The sequence below is a fragment of the Macaca mulatta genome, chromosome 18, assembly GCF_049350105.2.
Source record: "Macaca mulatta isolate MMU2019108-1 chromosome 18, T2T-MMU8v2.0, whole genome shotgun sequence".
In the NCBI taxonomy this organism is placed as follows: domain Eukaryota; kingdom Metazoa; phylum Chordata; class Mammalia; order Primates; family Cercopithecidae; genus Macaca; species Macaca mulatta.
This window is the reverse complement of record NC_133423.1, coordinates 19,045,151-19,066,688: the sequence shown is the minus strand read 5'-3', so window position 1 is coordinate 19,066,688 and position 21,538 is coordinate 19,045,151. Positions and strand designations below refer to the sequence as shown.

At 44.6% G+C, this 21,538-nt stretch overlaps 1 protein-coding gene across 6 annotated transcripts in view; it reads right to left on the bottom strand.

Moving 5' to 3' along the window:
- Nucleotides 1–21,538, bottom strand: part of RNF152 (ring finger protein 152) — an 86,302-nt gene that overhangs the window by 37,976 nt on the left and 26,788 nt on the right. For 2 of the 6 annotated variants that reach the window (XM_028837708.2, XM_077974584.1), the window contains exons 1-2: nt 6,000–11,953; nt 5,397–5,498 (exon numbers count right to left, since the gene is read on the bottom strand). The gene's annotated coding sequence lies outside the window, so the exon portion shown is untranslated. 6 annotated transcript variants of the gene reach the window in all.

The window sequence follows — 21,538 nt, the reverse complement described above, 5'->3', positions numbered from 1 at the left end:
GCTCTCACAAGACACCAAATCTGCCTTGATCTTGGACTTCCCAGCCTCCAGAACTGTGAGCAAGAAATTTCTGTTGTTATAAGCCACCCAGTCTATGGTATTTTCTCATAGCAGCCTCAAAGGACAAAGATATACACTTCATAATTCTCAACCCAATCACTCTCTCTTGTTCTTGCCTTTTCCTCAATGTTTTCTTTCTTTTTTTTAATAAAAAACAATCCCAAAAAACTATCTTTGGGGAGTTCCCATGGTGTCATCTAATAAAAAGTCAAAGGTACAACAGTCACACAGTCACTTACTACCAAATAGTAAGCCCCCTTCTCACCTCCCTCTACCCACTGTGCCTGTGCAATCTCATCTCATTCAATCTCATCTCATTGCTACCTTGAGCCTCTGTTCATGTTGCTTCTGCTGCCAAGAGTTTCTTCTCTACCTCCCTGACCTGGACAATTCATTGTCTTACAGGTTGAGGTAAGGGGAAAAGTGGTCCCCAACTCACAGATGCACACTCATTGAGCACCTACTCCTTCCTTTCCCCGCAACACTTTTCTCCTGAGTGATTCCTTACTAAATGTTTGCTAGGGTGGAAGCTCCAGAAGTCCTTGCTGCCACCAACTCAACACTGAGCAAACACCTGGCACCGGACAGGTGTTCTGTACAGTCTGGGAAATTCATAGAAACATTTATGAAAGAAGCACCAGACATAGAAATATTAATACTGCTCTCCTCACCTTCATTAGTACGAAAGCCAGACAATGCAATGCACTGATATCTAGAAGCACTAAACTGCCTGCAGAGAAAGCTTTGCCTGAGTTGTGGAGACTCTGGAGCTTGGAAATCCACTAGTCTGGATTTGAGTCTCAACTCTTGTCACCAATTAGTAATGCAGCCTTCTGCAAGTTAACCTTACTGAGTATCTGCTTCTTCATCTGTAACTCAGGGACAATCACACCTCCATCAAAATACTGTTATGAGGATTAAATGGGGGTAAGTAGCAAGGTATCCAGCCCAGAAGTGCACATAGTAGCTGTTCAGCAAACACTGGTACTCCTCCCCCAAACTTAGCCTCACCTCACTATTCGGAGCAACTGCAACATTGCCACCAAGAAAACAGAACTTTCAGAAATAAATAAAAAGAGAGAAGTGGAGAGAAAAACATACAAAAAAAGAAGTACCAGAGTAACATTTAAAAGCAAAAATACATCTAAAAGGGCAGCAAAGCTTTAACACACAAGCAAATTGGGGCTTTGAGAAATGTGCTATTTCTATTTGCATGGGGTCTGCTTTTGTGGGCGACTTGAAACTTTCATTGCATAATGCCATAAAACACAGCTCTGCTCTAAAAAAGGGTTTGGTATTGTTACAGTCAGAGCTGGTCAAACAGTGGCAGAAATCTCTCAGCTCAGAAAAAATTCCCGCAAGTGTCCTCAAATCTGTTAACTATGTAGAGGTGGTTTTCCTATCAAGGGAGGATACAGGCATTGCATATTCTGCCCCTAGGCTTACTCTCAAAATCACTACCGAAACCATGGTGTAAACATTTATGTTTCTTAAAACACACCTCAGAGAAAGCAAGCCACCAACAGTGATACAATTTGAAACTTAAAACTACTAAACATCAATAGTCATGCGTTTGAGATCACTCCTTGGGTTTCTCACAGGTGTCTCAAAGCTAGTATTTCCAAAATGGAATTCCCAGTCTCCCTCCCATCCACTTCCCAAACCTGCTCTAGCCACAGTCCTCCCCTTCAGTCAATGGCCTGGCCTTCCTACCTATTCTTCCCTCTGCTTGGAATCTCTTCTCTCAGATGCTGATGTATTTTTCCTTTTCACCTCCTTCAAGTCTGAGCTCAAATACCACTTTCTTCAGAAGGTCTTCCTCGACTGCCTTTTCACACATTGCAAACTCTCACAACACTCACGCTTCCCTTTCTGTGATTATTTTTCTCCAGATACAGATCATCTTCTAACACCTTATGTAATCTACCCATCTGATTTTACTTGGTGTCGCCCGCTATCTCCCCAGAACATAAGCCCCCTGTGTGTTTCAATCGGGGCTGCGTTCCCAGCATCTAGAACTGTGCCTGGCGCACAGTAGACACCTGATTTTAAAAGTGCCTCTGGGCTCTTCTCACATCAGCTAACTAAAACCCTATGAGGCTATGAGGTAGCATGAAGAGCAGGCTCTAACTAACTCTGCCCTGTCTCTCCCTGTCCCTCTCTCTCTGACCCACCACAACAGCTAGTTTTCTAGCTTTCTCAATATTTTTGCAAGATATCAGTGCTTCCACAATTTTTCTAACCATTAGTAATTATGCCACATTTTTTAATGATTCCATAGCCTAAAAGAGAAGCTCTAAGTTTATATGTCAAATATAGTCAAAGAAAAAAAAAATCAACGCCACCCTGCTACCATCACCTTCCCCCAGATAAAACCACAAGTCAGTAAGAGAATAGCAAGCAACATCCGTATGCTTTCTACACACAGCCCCCAAGACTGTATGTGGGCTAAGCCTAACACAGTTACCTTCCTAAGTAGTATTTGTGGAGAGGCTTTGGAAGGAACTGTGTGTAGGTCTATGCAGGGTTAATGGTCCTACAAGGCCCCCAGAGACCAGCACCTGTGGAAAGCCCCTACTGACCTCAGAGAGGAGGGGGCAAGACAGCAGCTGTCACCAGAAGCAGTGAAAGTTTGGAGCCATGGAAGAGGCGTGCCCGGCAGGAGCTGATGTACAGATGGGGATAAGAGGCTCAGGCAGGGAGGAGGAAAGTACTCAGAATTCTCCATCTTGTCTTTCAGTCTCCTGCCAGTGGCCTAACCCAACCTGAAGCCAGAGGACAGGAGAGCCAGGACACAGCCCACAGAGGTCTCAAAAGACTGCAGAATGATCCACAGGGATGCAGAATGATCCACAGGGATGCAGAATGATCTCCAGCACAAACCAATAGCCCATGGAGATCCTGGACTCTGCACCAGCCCAGGGAAGACAGGGAAGGGGAGCCTGGAGAGGGCCTTCGAGCATTCCTTACTTTCCTGTCATTGTCAACTGTGAATCCCCCGGGATTTGGGAGCCAAGTCTGTGTCAACCCGTGCTATGACTCCCTGCCTCCTCTCTCTCACTCCACTGAGGGGAGATGGGTGGAGAATCGGGGGAGTACTGCCCTACGGGGCTTTACCAGCTCATAATCTGAGTACTAAATCCTTTGTCTGGGGCAAATGGTCTCCAGTACACAACACATAAAAAACAAGACCCAATCACTATGTGGCATGGCCAGAAATTTTCCTTTTTAGAAAATCTACATTTTTGCTACCTTGAAGTTAACCCTGAGGAATTTCCCTGGACCCATAATTACTTTTGAGAACTTGGCTCCCTTTTCTAAAATTATGTCAAAAGTATCACAAGTGGCCAATCCCTGAGCAATTACAACAAATGCCTACAAAGCTTTAGGTGTCATTAGCGCCTCTTCCTCCCAATAGCCATATGAAGGGGGTTGAAGTAACCTACCCAAAGTACCACTGAGCTGATACCAAACCCTGTGCAGTGTTCCAAAATATGCAGAAAGAAATTTCAAAATTTAACTCAAATGGAAAGTTCTTAAAACTATGGTTTTAGATTATCCAAAACAAAATGGATCTCTCCTCTATCAATTAGTTTGAAAGCACGCAATTGTATGGACTGAATCCTCATTGAATGAGTGTTGTTGTGGTTGTTGTTTTGGTTTGGCTTGGGATTTTTTAAGAGAAGGGGTCTCACTATGTTGCCCAGGCTGGTCTTGAACTCTTAGCCTCAAACAATCCTCTGCCTCAGCCTCCCAAACGGCTGGGACTACAGGTTTGAGCCACCATGCCCTGACATCATCAAATGAGTTTGAGGAGCACCTGGCTTCTGGGTTAAGTTCTATCAATACTGTGTGACCTGAGGCAATTCTCTCTCTCAGTGCTTACTATCTCTAAGATGTCTAAATATGGTTTCTCTTCATCCAAACCTGGCAGGGACATATTGGGGTGAATTAGCCAACATTTTCTTCCTCTCTCTTTTAGAGCTTCTTCTCTCTCAACCACCTAACTGTGGATTCTACCCAAGGCAATAATACAGTAGTGTTGAAAGCACACATAAGTATGGAATCAAATGGAAGGCCTTCCACTGAGAAGCTCTTTGAACGTGGGCACGTTATCTAACCTTGTTATTCCTCAATGCCCCTTGTCAGTAAAATGTGAACACTAAGAAAGCACGACGTCATACCGCTTCTGGCTGATAAAATGAGAAATGTGTGCAAAGCCCTTGACATATCGCCTGGCACAGAATAACTCCTTGAATGCAGAATGCTATCATTATCATTATTACAATCCTCTCATTTTTCATATTGGTTTTTAAGTGAAATTGGTGACAGGACAAAATTTCTTTGAGCATTTGCTAGAATTATTCTATACCCTTGAAATAATTCTTTTCCACTCTTGAAAAGCAGAGTTAAAAATAACACAGTGCAATTATGATCACCATCAAACTTGGTTAACAGTTCTAATCACTAATAAATTTCAAGTTACTGAGAGGCAGACTCAAGCTCCATATACTTGATTAGAGCACAACAAATATTTACTAAGGGAATCTTGGAAAAAGGAGGATTTCAGTTTGGACCGTTTGCTATGAAAAAGATATAAATTCAGGACAACAAAGTAAACCTGTATGTGAATGTTACTCTAAAAACAGAGAGGTTAAAATATAGACAGCTTTATGGTTTATCCAAACCACTTCTTTGAGCTCATGGAACTGATGAGAGCTTACTCACCTCCTACCTTGCATCCTCCCCCTGAGCACCTCACCCTTAGGCTGTGAGGTGTGCAGGTACTCAGGAAGCTCCATCCAGCAGACAGCTTGCACCCCTGAATGGCTAGTGAAGCTCTGGGCACATGGAAATGCCCAATTACCATGTTTGCTTTGATACATGATTGACTGTGTAGCCAATCAAATCAGAGAATCACGGCCACTCCCCAGGGTACCTACCACCCGGTGCATCAGCCAGCAACCTCTCTCTGCTTGGTCCTCGAGACCATCTGCTGATATACACAATGATTAAAAACAAAACAAAACAAAAAAATCTTATGATCTGACACTGGTCGGAGCAAATAAACCTTCTGAGGTCTTAACTTTCTGACCCATTAGAAAGAGACAGGCTGTACTCACCCCATCCCTCCCTCCCATCACTACTTTGTGTCAATATTTTAAATCAAACTTTATTTTTTTATTTTCATTTTTTAAATCAAACTTTAAATCACTGAAGTCCTTCACAAGGGTGTCCACTTTGCATAAACACTGCATCTTTCTACCAGTAGTAGGTGTCCAATAAATGCTTATTGAAGAGAGGAGGGAGGAAGGAAAAGAGGAGAAAACGCTTACCCAAGTGCCTGGGCTGCCCCAGCTTCAGGGGTGAGGCTACAGTGAGACGCTCAGGAACGGTGCCCAGTTTTCCCCGTGCCTTATCTCATCCTTACGACAGCCCTGTGGAAGGGGATCTTATTTATCCATTTTCTACAGATGAGGAAATGGAGGTACACATAAGTGACATAACTACCTGAGAATCCCCCAGACAGTAAGTTTCAGAGCCAAGGGTTAAACTGAGACAATATAATCCAGACTGTCTGGACACCCAAGTTCACCCAGGGCAACCTTAAAAAAGCCAAGCATTAATGTTTCCATTTATAGTTGAGAAAATTAAACTCAATTGCTTAAATAACCAGTAAGAAGTTACGTGGCACTAGAGCCTCTACTTGGTCAATACCATAGGATACTAGAAAATAACAACCCCCATCTGTTCTTATACAGCAGTACATGAATATAATAAACTTATTCTACAGGCTTTCTATCATCTTTCCAACCTCAACCTAGAAGTCTCATTGAAAATACAACAACGACATCTGCAGAGCACCTTGTGGCTTATTAAAACAATTTTATCTATAATATCCTCCCTGTGACATATATAAGGCAAATGACATCACCTACTGTCAAAGGCCAGGGCGCTCTCAGTGACAGGCAGCCCAGAGCCAGCCAGGGGGCACATCTGCTCTCAAAACACCCAGGAATATGACAAGGCCAGCAGCAATGGTAATTTTCAAAAACCGTGGCTTCTAGAAACAGTGGTTCCAAAGGAAAACATTCCAATATGATTATTTCTCCTCCAGACTGGAAACATAAGGACATAAGACAGAAGTAAAAACAATATTCCTCAAGTCTAAAGGGACTCACCCATTTGAGGAAAAGGCCTAGACATCTTCCTTTTTTTCCCCTCACTACTGCTTTTTAAAAAACCTCTGGGCAACAAGAGGAGAAAAATGTTGGCTGATTGAAAATGTGTTTGCCACCAGGACATACCAACCTGTGTGCTGAACATACTCAAGAGTGTTAGGTAACAAATACTTTTGTATTTCCTGCCACAATTACATCATCGCTCACTGTATATATCATTGAAACATACAAGACAGAGTCCTCAACAGACCACCCACTTCCCCCAAAACTCAAAAGAACATCTAGATTGTCAGTCTTCAAAGAGAAACTGATTTATAATCTTATTCAGCAAACACAATACCTCTGCAGTGAGTCTCAAACTTAGCTGCACACTTCCATCACCTAGAGAGATTTAAAAAATTCCATTGTTGTGGTTTGACTTCCTGAGGTTCTGATTCAATTGTCTTGGGGGTGCTGCCTGGACATCAGGACTTTTAAAAGCTCTCCCGATGACTCCACTGAGCTTACAAGGTTGAGACCCACAGCTACATAAAGTGAGGCACACACCTGCCTGCTCCCCTAAAAAGTGCCTCACAGGTACTAATGGCCATGAATAATTTCACAGTGAAGAAGCATTCAATAACATGGGTTTAACATTTTCAGAGACAATCTGTTCACTGCCTAATTAAGAAGCCCTTTTTATTGTTCTCCTGGTCTTCCTGACTCATTCTAATCACAACCTGGAAATCTAGATGAATGTAAAAAGATCCATTTAAAAAGGGTAACATCTATGTAGCACTTTGAAATGTATAAATATATAAGATACAATGTCACATATGACCACTACAAGAACTGGCATAGGCTAGTTTATTAGTTTCCTATTGCCACTGTAACAAATTACCACAAACTTAGCAGCTTAAAGCAACATGAATTGATTATCTTACAGGTCTGGAGCCCAGATGTCTGAATTGGTCTCCTTGCTAAAGCGAAGGTGTTGGCAGAGCTGGTTCTTTCTGGGGGGCTCTAAAGGAAGAATCTGGTTCCTTGTCTTTTTTTTTTTTTTTTTTTTTTGGAGACAGAGTTTTGCTCTTGTTGCCCAGGCTGGAGTGTAATGGCACAATCACAGCTCATCACAACCTCTGCCTCCCAGGGTCAAGCAATTCTCCTTCCTCAGCCTCCCGAGTAGCTGGGACTACAGGCACGTGCCACCACACTCAGCTAATATTTTACATTTTTAGTAGAGACAGGGTTTCACTATGTTGGCCAGGCTGGTCTTGAACTCCTGACCTCAGAAGATCCACTCGCCTTAGCCTCCTAAAGTGCTGGGATTACAAGCTGAGCCACCGCACCCAGCCAGTTCCTTGCCTTTTTTAGCTGCCAGTGGCTGCCTGCATTCCCCAGCTCACAAGCCCTTTCCCTGCATTACTCTTGTTCTGTCGCTGTATCTCCTACTACTAACTCTGACTCTTCTACCTCTTTTTCATAAAAATCCCTGTGATTAGATTGGGCTCAACCAGATATTTCAAGATAAACTCACCATTTCAAGATCCTTAACCTAATCACTTCCTTGAAGTCCCTTTTGCCACGTAGGGTAACATATTCACAAGTTCCAAGGATGAGGTTCCAAGGATGAGGACAAGGACTTCTCTGGGGTCCGTTATTCACCACAGAGTAAGGCAAATATCGCCACCCCCATTGTGCCCATCCTCCCTGCGCACCTGCCCATTTTTCAACTGAGAAAACTCAGGCTGAGGGTTGCATGACTTGCCCAGGTCCACACAGGGAAATGGTCCAAGCTGATACCTAATCTTACAACTCCGAGCCCCACTTTCTTTCTGCCACTGCTTATTGACTCCCCGTGATAAGGTGATGTTTGCAATATTTTTTTCTTTTCCAAGCTTCCACTATACAGTTAACAAGAAGTGTTTTTACTTTCCCTCAGTTATCTCTGCTTCTCAGCCAATGCATACCAAATGAAAACTAACCAAGCCTTTCCCTAAGGTTCAAAGGAACCAGAAAGCCCACCAAGGCAGGAATTCATTATACAGACTACAATGTCACAATAATCTAAGAGACTGGTCATGCAAGAAAGTATATGGGGGTAAAAAGCAAACTTTCAGTTTTGAGAGTGCAAAATAATCTGAACTTGCTAAGACATACACACAGCAACAGCCTTGAAGGAAATGCACAATAGGTAACACCAGTGTTTTCCATGTTCAACACAGTCTATTCAAAATTACACAGGAAACCATCCTCTCAATGATTTTCCATAGTTTCTTCCCCTCTTCTTCTTTCTCAACTGAGGGAATTAAAGAGGGCTGGAAGGTGGTATCTGGAGCCTCATTTAGTCGTTTTTTGAATGAGGTATTATTTTAGCTGGGGTAATCAGAAGGTAGTGACTACAATTTGCAGTTTTCTACTATAATGGTCATACTGCTATTGGTAACCTGGAATTTCCTCTCTCTCTCCTTCCACTAGCACATCAGGGAGAAAAGAACCCAGTGCTGAATCATGGCCACTTTACCAACGAGAGAAGTAAACAAGCCAAGCAAAGCTCGCTGCCAGGCTTATATTTCGCCTATGTCTGTGTTCAACCTGATGTGAAAATAGCGGGTGGAAAAAAATCAATGTCACATCAAAATGCAACTGGTATAATAGCAGCAAGTTACATGACTTTCCTGAACTACAGATAACTCATAGACTGTCTCAAATACTATAAAATACCAGCAATAGGGCTTTTAAAGGTCATGTGGAAGAATTCAAACAACCTAAATATTGTATTTTAAATAAGCTAATGGTGGTGGGGAGAGGGAGCTGCTGGCTTGTGTTCACGCCAAAGCCATGTTCTGAAGCTATCATCTTACACAATTATAACCAGTGGGAGGAATGATTTGAAGGACAGCAAGATTCCCCAATATCTAGGAAAGAGTCAACTGTGGTCACTAATTCAGAAAACTAAAACAATGCATTTTATAAAGCCTTTCAATAAGGATGTCATTGTAAGAGAATTCTGGTTTACCAGGAGTCAACCTTAAAAGTTGAATAAAATTAGGAAGTTCTGGTTCATGTAATTCATTATTATAATGATATCATAGTGATGGGAGAAGTGGCCTGTCTGGAGCAGCCACTGCAGGGATGCCAGCTGTAGTGAGGGAGGCGCGGCCAGGACTGTGTACTTCATAGCCCAGACTTAGGGGCTCCCCGAGCCAGGGCTGTGACACCCTCTTTGGGGCTTTGCGGTTCCTGGCATCTCCAACCTTCTGGGTGCCACTGCGTTCTCGTCCAGATGTGGGTGCCTGCAGTGGAAGCCACGTGCAGTACATATGATGCAGCTGCAGCCTCGCATGGAGCCAGCACCTGTGCCAGCGCCTGGAGCTGCCTGCCCCACCACAGCCCCGGGTGTGCCTGGCTGCGCACAGTGGCTGGACCCCACACTCGCTCACCATACAGTCTCATCACTCCATGCCTGGCTCATCCTTGGCAGGTGTGGGATCTGGGCCAGTAGCATGAACTGAGCGCAGCTCGCCAGGCCAAGTGGGCAGAACGAGCCCAGCAGGCACGAGCAATACTTAGGCAGAAGGTGCCATTGGCCACAGAGGTTTCCGGCTGGCGAAGTGACTCCCCAAGGATCCCGTGACAATAGCATCAAAAATAAACTAAGTAAACTGAAAGAGAGTACACCTGCTAAGTATTCACTACTCCACATACTTTAATATGACCACGCCATGTTGCCCTACAACGAGGTACTTAAAGTACCCTGGGTTCTAGTCCCCACTCTGACACTAACTCACTAGCCTAGTCACATGATTTCTTTGGGTGTCAAGGTTCTCATCTGCAAGGGGAGAGGGCTGGATGTGATGACCTTCCAAGGTCTTTTCCAGTTCTGACTCTAAAAGCTTCCAAAAGATCCATTAACAAAATTCACTGGCTGATTTCTATCTGAAATGAGATTCTAATTGAGTTGGTGAGTAATGCAATGACAATGAAGCCAATGTCGAAGACTCTTGAAAACTAAATGCTGGAGAACACATGTAAGCTGGAAAACGACACCAGGAAATACACAATGGGTTCCTCCCCTGGGAACACTACAAGGCTGGGGGTCCCAAGAGTTAATTTCGAAGATGCCTGTTGGGGACTCATCTGCCACAGCACCTATTTCTTTCATGCCAGCTCTAGCACTCAGCGCCCCCTGAGCACAGGCACAGAAAGGGGTGGGAAGACAGTTGTGAGATGCAAATCCCACATAAAGGGTCATCGCTAGGACCCTTCTAGCCACCAAGGACCCAGCATCACTTCCGGGTCTCTTGGATCCAGGGATGGCTATTCCTGGGGGTTGAAAACTGGAGTGGTTAGGAGATGTGATACCCTTTCTTTCTGCTGTACGTACTCATTCCACATCCTTACTAGCGGTGAGGAGTTTGGGGAGGGGTGGTTGAGCAATCTTCTGTACTTCTGAGGATTTGCAAAGTTAGGCACGGAAAATGAAAAGTGGATTCACAGAGCTGCTGACGTCTCTGGGGATTCAGTTCCCCGAACAGCTAGCTCCACGTAACAAATGTGCTCCCTGAAGTGTAAGAGCCCAGGAAAGAAGCGACGGGAAAATTGAGGACTAGCTATAAAGCTCATCTTCAAAAAGCTATAATTATCACAATAGTGTCACCTAAGCATTATTTACAAGCATCTGTACACACAATCCCTCCTCTTCTAACAGCCCTCATTTAGATACAGAGCTATTACCCAGGGCAACATTTGAAATTAATTAAGTAGTAAAACAAGGAGAAACCAGCATTATTCAATCAAAACTCTAGAGTGAATATAATTAAAATACAGGCAGGGGGACAGGCATAAAAGAGAGGAATCTCACTTTTTACTTTGTGCTGATAATTCCTACCCTGACTTGCATTACACGTCAGGGTTCAAGCTCTGTCTCCATTACCCTCAACACTGTAACAGGGAGAAAGTGCAGACACTTTTCTATCTTACAGATGAGAAAACTGAGACTTAAGGCGATTAAATGATTTGTCCAAAGGCAATTCATGTCAAAAGCCTAGATCTTCAATGCCTGCTCCGGGAACCACACACTGTGTCCACATGATTTTATTTTCATGGTGAAACTGAAATAATTTTTATACTAAAAGCTGCCAACTATTTTGCCTGGGAATTGCTTAGAACCTTTAGGGCCTCAGAATAGTCTAGTTTGAATCCTGGCAGAATGAAGCAAATTTTCAAAAGCCATAAAAATGGCTTTTTCTCTTCAAACAGCAATAGGCAAGAGAATGTTCCCCCACAGTCTGTCGTTATTGCTATAATTTTTCTTCAAACCTACCGTTACTTCCTTTAAATGACCACAGCTTCCATCTCATGGCCGTGTTCTGACAATACAGGGGCACAAAAGTAGCAAATGACCCCACAAGTTCCATATCCTCTGGGGACTCGCCAGTAATAAATAAAAATAAATAAATAATAATTAAAAAAAAAACCTACGGGCTTGTTCATTCTAGTTTCAGATAATAGCCTATCACAAAACACCTTTCAGCCTCAGTCCTGTTCATCAATAGTCATTTAAAGTAAATTCGTCATGGAAGTGTATAAACATCTACATTCAAGAGCATTTTCCAAATTAACACATTTTCCTTGTGATTATATAAATAATTAGACAACTAAAACAATAACAGCAGGAGCAAAAAACAACTCTAGTCAATCTGAGGTAGTGGGGATGGGTTTAGCTTTATGTTTGGGTCTCCTCTGCTATAATCTACTAAATAAATGAAGCAGAGCCACCCCAGCAGAGGCTGAAAAAGACAATTGTCTGTCTTTCTGAAATCTTCCTCTGCAGTCACACGCAAACCCTCTACCCCAATTTCCAGGACCAGCCCTAAACTTAGTAAAGACATTTAGGTAGTTTGGTATAACTCTCTGGGACTCCACCCAGGTCCCGCTGACTGTGGGCTTGGCTGTGACCTCCTGCCCAGAGCTCTGTGACATTGAGTGCTTTCTTGATTCCTTAGCTCTTTGAACCTGACACTTGTTAGATTCCTGCCAGCCCCTCCCTCCCCCAAGCCCTCTGGACCTATCTCCCCTGCAACTGTATACCCTAGGATAAGGAATCTGCCCTGAGATCCAGCCACTTGTTAGATTCCTCTCAGCCCTTCCCTCCCCCAAGCTCTCTGGACCTATCTCCCCTGCAACCGTAAACCCTAGATGAGGAATCTGCCCCTGAGATCCAGCCACCTCTAGAAATATTTCCCCAATACCTTCTCCCTAGAATTCACATCCCAACCCATCACCCTGCCTGAGGAATGCCCCGGGCCCCCAACTCTACTGCAGCCCCTCCACTTCCCCCAGTTTTCAACTTCCACTCAGGGCTCCCACCAAGCCAGTCCGCAGTACCCATTCCTAAGTCTGGCCTTGTTCTTACTGAAATCCTGTGTCCCAGCCTAAAACTTCTGTATTCCGTGGAGACGAAGCTGGAGAGCGGCCATCCTCATCATCACCCCTGGCTGTTTACTTGAGGTCTGCCAGAAGTTTGCATTCAGCAACCTATTAATTGCCTTGCAGACATCATGATGCAGCAAATTTCACTATTTTCACAAAAATGGAGATCCCGTTTTAATAGGAAATGTGCTTAAGTTCGGTCAGCAAGCCTGCGACAAAACAAAAACTAAATTTGGGGTCCCCTGGCTTTGTTCTTATTGTATAAATCATATTTGGGGAAACTCCATGTTTCTCATGCACTGGGTGATGTCAATATCTAATTACAGGAGGGTGAAGGAAGCCCTTTCTAACCCACATGGGCCCGTCTGATGTCCCTCAGCCATGACCCCCTATTATAGATGAGGGCTGGTGGCTGCCTACAAGTCATCACCACCATTCAGATGCCACTGTGCACTTGTTCCACCCCACAGACTGGGACGAGTATGCACTTGCTCAAATTCCCACCTCGGTACTTCCAACCAAACCAATTGTTTCAAATAAAACTGGAAGGACTTTTGTCCTCCCACCGGTACCATCAAAGGCCCTCAGTTTCAGGCTTAGTTGACTGCAGTGAAATAGGCAACAGAGCATGAGAGGGCATGCTCTGTTGCGGTGCAAATTCAAACCTGACATGCTTCAGAAACGTCACGTCTCTTTCACACAGTGTTCCCGGGGCTCCCAACACATGCGTCAGAGACATAATTGCAAGGCTAAGGGTTCTGGAGAGTCGGGGAGCTTCATTCCCATGCAGAGCAGGAGATGCTGCCTTCAAAGAAGGGCCTGGAGGCTTCGGAGCAAAGGAGCATCGCCCACCTGTGTGGGGCAGGGGAATGGGCTGAGTTGTGTCTCCCAAAAAGAGATGTTGAAATCCTGACACCTAAGCCGGGCACGGTGTCTCATGCCTGCAATCCTAGCAGTTTGGGAGGCCGAGGCGGGCAGATCACTTGAGGTCAGGAATTCAGCACCAGACTGGCCAACATGGTGAAATCCCATCTCTACGAAAAATATAAAAATTAGCCAGGTGTGGTGGCAGGCGCCTGTAATCCCAGCTACTCAGGAGGCTGAGGCAAAAGAATGGCGTGAATCTAGGAGGTGGAGGTTGCAGTGAGCCAAGATTACACTACTGCACTCCAGCCTAAACAACAGAGACTCTGTCTCAAAGAGAAAAAAAAGAAATCCTGACCCCCAATATCTCAGAATGTAGTCTTATTTGGAAATTGGGTCACTGCAGATGTCATTAGTTAAGATGAGGTCAAACTGGAGTAGGGTTAGCCCTTAATCCAACATGACTAGTGTCCTTCAATACAGAAAAGACTCACAAGGAGAGACAGCCATGTGATGACAGGAGCCGAAAGCCAGGAATGCCAAGGACTTCCAATAGCATGAGAAGCTGGGGAAGGGAGGAAGGGTTCTCCCCATGGGTCTCAGAAGTACATGGGCCTGCCGACACCATGCCTATGGACTTCCAGCCTCCAAAACTGTGACAGAGTTTCTGTTATTTGAAGCCACCTACTTTGTTAAGGCAGCCCTAGAAAACTCATATAAGGGGGAAGCAAGCAACTGAGGAATCATAAAACCTTCCCAATTTAGAAGCAGCACCAAATAGCAAAAAGAAAGTGCAGTCATGTACCACATAACGTTTTGGTCAATAACAGACCACATCGAAGATGCTGGTCCCATAAGATTATAATGGAGCTGGAAATTTTCTGTTGCCTGGTGATACAGCCATCAGAGCATCGTTGCATTGCAATGCATTACTCACATGTTGAGGGTGAGGCTGGTGTAAAGAAACTTACCATGCTGCCGGTTGCATAAAAGTCTAACACACACAATCATGTACAGTACATAATACTTGATAATGATAATTAACAACTATGCTACTGGTTTCTGCATTTATTGTACTATACTTTTATCATTATTTTAGAATGTACTCCTATTTTTTTTTAAGTTAACTGTAAAATGCCCCAGGCAAGTGGTTCAGAAGGTATCCAGAAGAAGGCACTGCTGTCTTAGGAAATAACAGCTCCATGTATGGTATTGCCCTGAAGACCTTCCAGTGGGACAAGATACGGAGGTGGAAGGCAGTAATATTGACAATCCTGACCCTGTGTAACCCTAGGCTAATGTGTGCATTTGTATTTTAGTTTTTAACAAAAAATGTTTAAAAAGTAAAAGAAAAAAATTAATCTTACAAATAAAAAAGCTTATAGAAGAAGGATATAAAGAAAAACATTTTGGTACAGTTGTATAATATTTGTGATTTAAACTAAGTGTTATGATCAAAGAGTCAAAAAGCTAAACAAAATTTAGATGTTTACAAAGTTACAAAGTTACAGTAAGCTAAGATTATTATGGAAGAAAACTATTTTTTATAAATTGAGTGTAGTCTAAGTGTACTGTTTGTAAAGTCTACAGGAGTGCACAGTAATGTCCTAGGCCTTCACATCCACTCACATCCTGACTCACTCAGAGCAACTTCCAGTCCTGCAAGCTCCATTCATGCTAAGTGTCCTACACAGATGTACCTTTTTTATCTTTTATACCATATTTTTATTGTATCTCTTCCATGCTTGCATAAACAAATACTGTGTGTGTTACAACTGCTTGCAGTATTCGGTATAATAATATGCCGCACAGGTTTGCGGTCTTGGAGCAATGGCTGTACTGTATAGCCTACAGGTGTACTAGGCTACACCACCTAGGCTTGTGTAAGTGTACTCACTCCATAATGTTCACACAACAAAATCACCCAAAGACGCATTTCTGAAAATATATCCCTGTCATCAAGTGAGGCATGACTGTACATGTTACGCTCAGTGTCTTAGTCCTTTTAGTGTTGCTAGATAGGAATACATGAGGCTGGGTAATTTATAAAGAAAACAGGTTTATGTAGCTCACAGTTCCATTGGCCAGAAGGTTCAAGAGGGCCTCAGGCTGCTTCCACTTACAGCAGTGGGCGAAGGGAAGCTGGCATGTGCAGAGATCGTATGGCCGGAGAGGAAGCAAGGGTGAGGAGGCAGGCTCTTTGTAACAACCAGCCCTCATGGAAACTAACAGAGTGAGAACCCACTCCCCAACCCACAGAGCATTCATCTATTCACGAGGGATCTGCTCCTGTGACCTAAACACCTCCTGTTAGGCCCCCACCTCTAACACTGGGCATTAATTTTCAACATGAGATTTGGAGGGGTCAGACATCCAAACTACACCACTAAGGAACACCTTTCACAGCAGTGGCTTGGTTAAATTGGAAAAACGAAGACGACTCCCTGAGGCCCTCAGAAGAACCTTCCTTCCCAGAAGAAGCTGGACCTTCTATCTAATTCAGGTCCTAAGTTGGGGAAGGACCATGAGTGGGAAAAGGTAGGAGTTGAGGCTTCTTTTTCCCTATTTACATGTTAATACAAAGCCCTGCCTCCTCCATCCTGACCCCCATTTCCTCTCTGCTTCATATGCTTCCAGAAAAGCACTAGACACAGTACTTTCATGTCTATCATCTCATTTAATCTTCACGACAATGTGCGTGGCAGAGAAGGAGGCAAAAATTCTCATTCCCATTTCACACATGAGGAAACTAAGGCTCCGATGGGATCAGCAACTGCCCAGAGAGGAGATGATGGTCCTGAGAAGAACTTTAGCTGACAAAGCAAGAGCAAGAGGTGAAGTAAGAGCAAGAGGCTTTTCAAAAGGTGGCAAGGAAGGGTAAGAAACCGTCTGTGGTGTTATGATATGTACTGGCTTTCCTCTGTGGTTCCCAGCTCATGACTTCCATAGCCCTTGTTACGGTCTTTTGTTATAATGCTGGGTATGTTGGGTCTCGGGGCGGGCCTCTGACCTTCTTCTGCCTCCCTTTCACCTGTCCCAGGGCAGAACACTACTGTCTTTCTGATGGAGGGTCTTAAGACCCTCCAATGAGGGGTCCCACCCTGTGCCCTGGGGGAAGGAATGCTGACATCATGAAACTTCCTTAAAACCCAGTGGACAGGGTTCAAGGAGTCTCCAAACAGCTGAACATGCTGAGGTTCCTGGGGGGTGGCACCCAGGGAGGGCATAGAAGCTCCACACCCTGCCCCGTATCCCTCATCCCACGTTCTCTTCATTGGTATCCTTTGCAATATCTTTTACAATAAACCAGTAAACATAAGTAAGGGTTTCACCAAGTTCTGTGAGCTGCTCCAGCAAATTCATCAAAGCCAAAGCGGGGATTCTGGGGACCCCAACTTGAAGCTCGTGGGCCAGAAGTTCCAGAGAGGCCCAGACTTATCACTGGTGTGCGGGTAGGGGCGGTCTTGGGGACTGAGCCCTTAACCAGTGGGATCTGACACTATCTCTGGGTAGACAGTGTTGGAACTGAATTAGAGGATACTCAGCTGGTGTCTCTAGTCATGTGCTGATGATTGTTGTCGTGTGAGAACAAAGAAAAAAACACAGAGAGTTTTCCCTACACACAGCCCAAAATACTATCTTTAAAAAATTTTGAAGACAGGTTAACCAAAGGTTCTGGAAGCCATCCATGTCCAAAACAAACCAAATGTGTTGCCCGTAAAACTTCTGCTCTTGAAAAGTAGTCCCTTGGCGAGGTGCGGTGGCTCACACCTGTAATCTCAGCATTTGGGAGGCCAAGGCCGGCAGATCAGTAAGTCAGGAGATCAAGACCATCCTGGCTAACACAGTGAAATCCCGTCGCTACTAAAAATACAAAAAATTAGCCTGGTGTGGTGGTGGGCACCTGTAGTCCCAGCTACTCAGGAGGCTGACTCAGGAGAATCACTTGAACCTGGGAGGCGGAGGTTGCAGTGAGCAGAGATGGTGCCACCGCACTCCAGCCTAGCAACAGAGTGAAACTCTGTCTCAAAAAAAAAAAAAAAAAAAGTAGTCCCCTGACTTTTTTCAGTTGTTCAGGTAACATCACTGCAGACACAATCTGTAGATTCTCCTACTGACTTTTTACATGAAGTATTTAATATCTTTGGGGGAAAAAACTAAGCACATTTTCCAGGCTGAAAAAGCCAAGTCTTCAGCTTTTGCATCCTGTCTCATTTTGTGCTTCCAAATCTTCAAGCAATCCTGTCTAACTGTATGGCCTGTCCACAACTAGCATGCTGTACAAAGAATGTTTTCCTGATGCTGGGCTTCGAAGAGTGCTTGAGTGGTGGGTGCATTACACACTGATGTCCAAGGACATCTGATGACTGGACAAATCTTTTCCCCAAAGCAACACCTGACAAGAGTAAGGAAGGCAGAGCCAGGGCGGAGTGGCAGGTGTCCAAGGTAAGAACAGGACTGAAAGGGTTGAGCTGAGCAGCACTGCTGATAAGGAACTTGGGTGGGGAGCTCCCACTCTAATCAGCTGCCTTTTCCATATATTTTAATCTTTCTCTTTCTGAAAAACACCCTGTCATTGGTTATCAAGAGAACCTGACTTCATCTTTCCTGCCCCTTACAGCCACAATCTGTTTCTACCCATAGAACATTTCTGACATCAAACACATGGGTGTCTTCCACCTCAACAACCAAGTCTCCAACTCTCCAACACCAATCGGGTGTCCCGTAATTCAATTCCATTGTGACCCTAACTACCCGGAGTCAGCACAGACCCCACAGGTCAGGGGCTCAGCCCCACAAGTCTGCCGCCATTTCAGACACCAAGCATAAGTCCCAGGCCTCCTGTGCTTCTGACTGACTGGCTATCAGTGGGGTTTCTCACTACCCCCTCTCCGGTTTAATAACTTGTGAGAATGGCTAGCAGAACTCTGTGAGAATGGCTGGCAGAACTCAGGAACAGTTTATGACAATGGATACAACTCAGATCAGCCAAATGGAAGAAATACACAGGGCCAGGTTGGGTGCACAGAGTTTCCATGACCTTGTAGAAGGCGTCACCCTCCCCCAGCTCCTCCAAGTGTTCACCTACCAGAACCCTATCACTTAGGGGTTTGATGGAGGCTCCATCGTGTAGACATGGTCGATTAAATTATTGGCCGCTCTGGATTAACTCCATCTTCAGCCCTTCTTCCCTACCAGGAGGTCTGGGATGAGGCTGAAAGTCACAACCCTCTAATCACAGGGTTGGTTCCTCTGGCAACCAGCTGGCATTCTGAGGCCAGCTAAGAGCCCACCAAGAGTCACCATATTAGCATAAGCTAAGGTACGGATGAAAGGAGTTTATGGTTGGGCACGGTGGCTCATGCTTGCCAAAGTGAGTGGATCACCTGAGGTCTGAGACCAGCCCGGCTAATGTGGTGAAACCCTGTTTCTACTAAAAATACAAAAAAAGTAGCCGAGCGTGGTGGTGCGTGCCTGTAATCCCAGCTACTCAGGAGGCTGAGACAGGAGAATCACTTGAACCCAGGAGGCGGAGGTTGCAGTGAGCCAAGCTCGCACCACTGCACTCCAGCTTGGGCAACAAGAGCAAAACTCCATCTTAAAAAAAAAAAAAAGGAGTTTATGATGAAAAACAAAAGATATTCCCATAACCTCTATCACGCAGGAAATTACAAGGGTTTTAGGAGCTCAGTACCAGGAAATGGAGGATGAAAACCAAATATATATGTTTCTTATTATATCACAATATCACACCCGTAGAACCTGCAGCCAAATTGTCTGGCACATATACTCTGATACCTACCAATAATCATTCTGGGGAAACCACATCTACAAAATGCCATGCCACATTTTGTCAGCTTGAAAATATTAAACACTACTGAAAAAATGTAAGGTTTCTTCTTCAGATTTAAATGTCTACTTATTTCGAAATGAATTAATAGTTCTCTGGGTTTCATAATGTTTAATTCATTAATAACTACAGCTCAAGAATTTGAGAGGAAATTGCTTCCAGGATAAAATTAAATGCAAAACTCTAAGCAGTGATTCATGGCTGTTCCTATCTAAATTACTAATCCACGTGACAAATCTGGTTGGCAGCACAAAAAAAAAAGCAATACTATTTGTCCCCCATTGCCTTTATAGACTTTGCTGAATTGTTTTTGCAAATTGCCTAAACCGGAGTACTAGATAATCCCCTGCTAGCAGCTTCCATTCCGTTATGGAATTTAGTTCTTAGAGTCTCTGTTGCCACAAAGAGTTTCACAATAGACTAATACTTTGTACCTCAGAAAAGAATTTTCTGAACATTAGAGTTTAGACACGGAGCCTAATGGACTTCCAAGGAAACTCACTTTAAGTTGAAGGCAAATATTCCCATGAAAGCTGTCCCAATCCCCAAAGAAACCTACAAAAAAAATCTGCTTAAAACCATTTTTTAAAATGCCTATTTTCTTTTAGTCTGCAAGGAAGGCTAGTCAGCTGAGTGTCGATTACATATCTCCCTGTTAGAACAATCAGGCACTAGAGTTACCCTGTTGTCCAACAGATGATATAAGGCTTCCTAAATGTTACCAAGCCCTGGTTATTCTGCCTCCTAAAATTTCTCTCAGGTCTGTTCCTCGCACTGCCTGGGTTCACTCTTATGGCTGAGTGGAGGAACAGGCAGGAATATTCCTGGCCACATACTCCCACCTCCAAGGGAATTTGGAGGGCTGAGTGGCACAGGGCCCCACCCCCTCTGGTAACCACTGCCCAGATCATCACAAAGCCCTGCAAACTAGGTTCTCCCTGCCTCCCATCTCTCCCCAGTGCCAACCATCCAACCTACTGCTTCTAGACAGCAAGTTGGGCCCAGGCAGCCCCATGGACGGCTACTCTCCACCAGGTGCCTTATACATGGGGATTCCTTTATCCTCAGGACAACTTGAGGAAGTCACCTTCATTGTCTTCTTATTACAGACCAGGAGCTGGCAGCAAAGATGTTCAAACAGTCCCCCAAGCTATAGAGTGAGGATCTGTGAGGCCAAGATTCACACCCACATTCTCGGCCTGCATTTCTGTGCTTTGAGCCACCTGATCGTGCCATCCCATGGCTCCTTAGTACCAAGAGGGAGGCCACACACCCCAGCAGGGTCTCCGCGTCCTTTGGTGACTTGGCTATGTTACCAGCCTCATCTGAACCCTGCCCTCCATCTGCCCTCTATCTCCATCAGTTACTTGCACATGGTGTTCCCTGTGCTTCTCCGTGTCTCCTCTCCCTGCTGTGTGCTCCTACAGTGCCACGTTCATCCCTTCATCAACTGTTCACTACTTCCTCCCAACATTGGCGGTGACACTGGGGGTATGACCTCAAAGCAGCGGCTCTGGCTTTCCCCTAGTTGCCCGCTGTCCCCACCACTGAGCAGCATGTGACAAGACGGCCCATACCTTTGGCACCAAGGAACGCATTAAGGCAAATCATCAGTGAAACTTTAAAAAGCAAAACAACACAAAAAAACAGACTTAGGGGCTTGTCCCAAAATGACTGTCAGATCCCTTATAAGCAGGGGTGGAGGGATGGGAAGGGGCTTATGTGGCCTTATTAACACTGCACATCAGAAATATTTTTTCTCACCAAACGTCAAACATTGCAATCAACAGAGGGGAGAACACCTAGAATCTCACCAGCTGAAGTAGGAAGAAAGCCTGTGGCAGAGCAAGAGGTGGGAACTCAAGAGTTACCCATGCATGACAAATGTAAAGAGATTGGGGACTGGGCGTGGTGACTCACACCTGTAATCCCAACACTTTGGGAGGTGGGTGGATTACTTGAGATCAGGAGTTCAAGACCAACCTGGCCAACATGGCGAGACCCAATCTCTACTAAAAATACAAAAAAGTAGTTGGTATGGTGGCATCCTCCTGCAGTCCCAGCTACTCAGGAGGCTGAGGCAGGAGAATCACTTGAACCCGGGAGGCAGAGGTTGCAGTGAGCGGAGATTGCGCCATTGCACTCCAGCCTGGGCGACAGAGCGAGA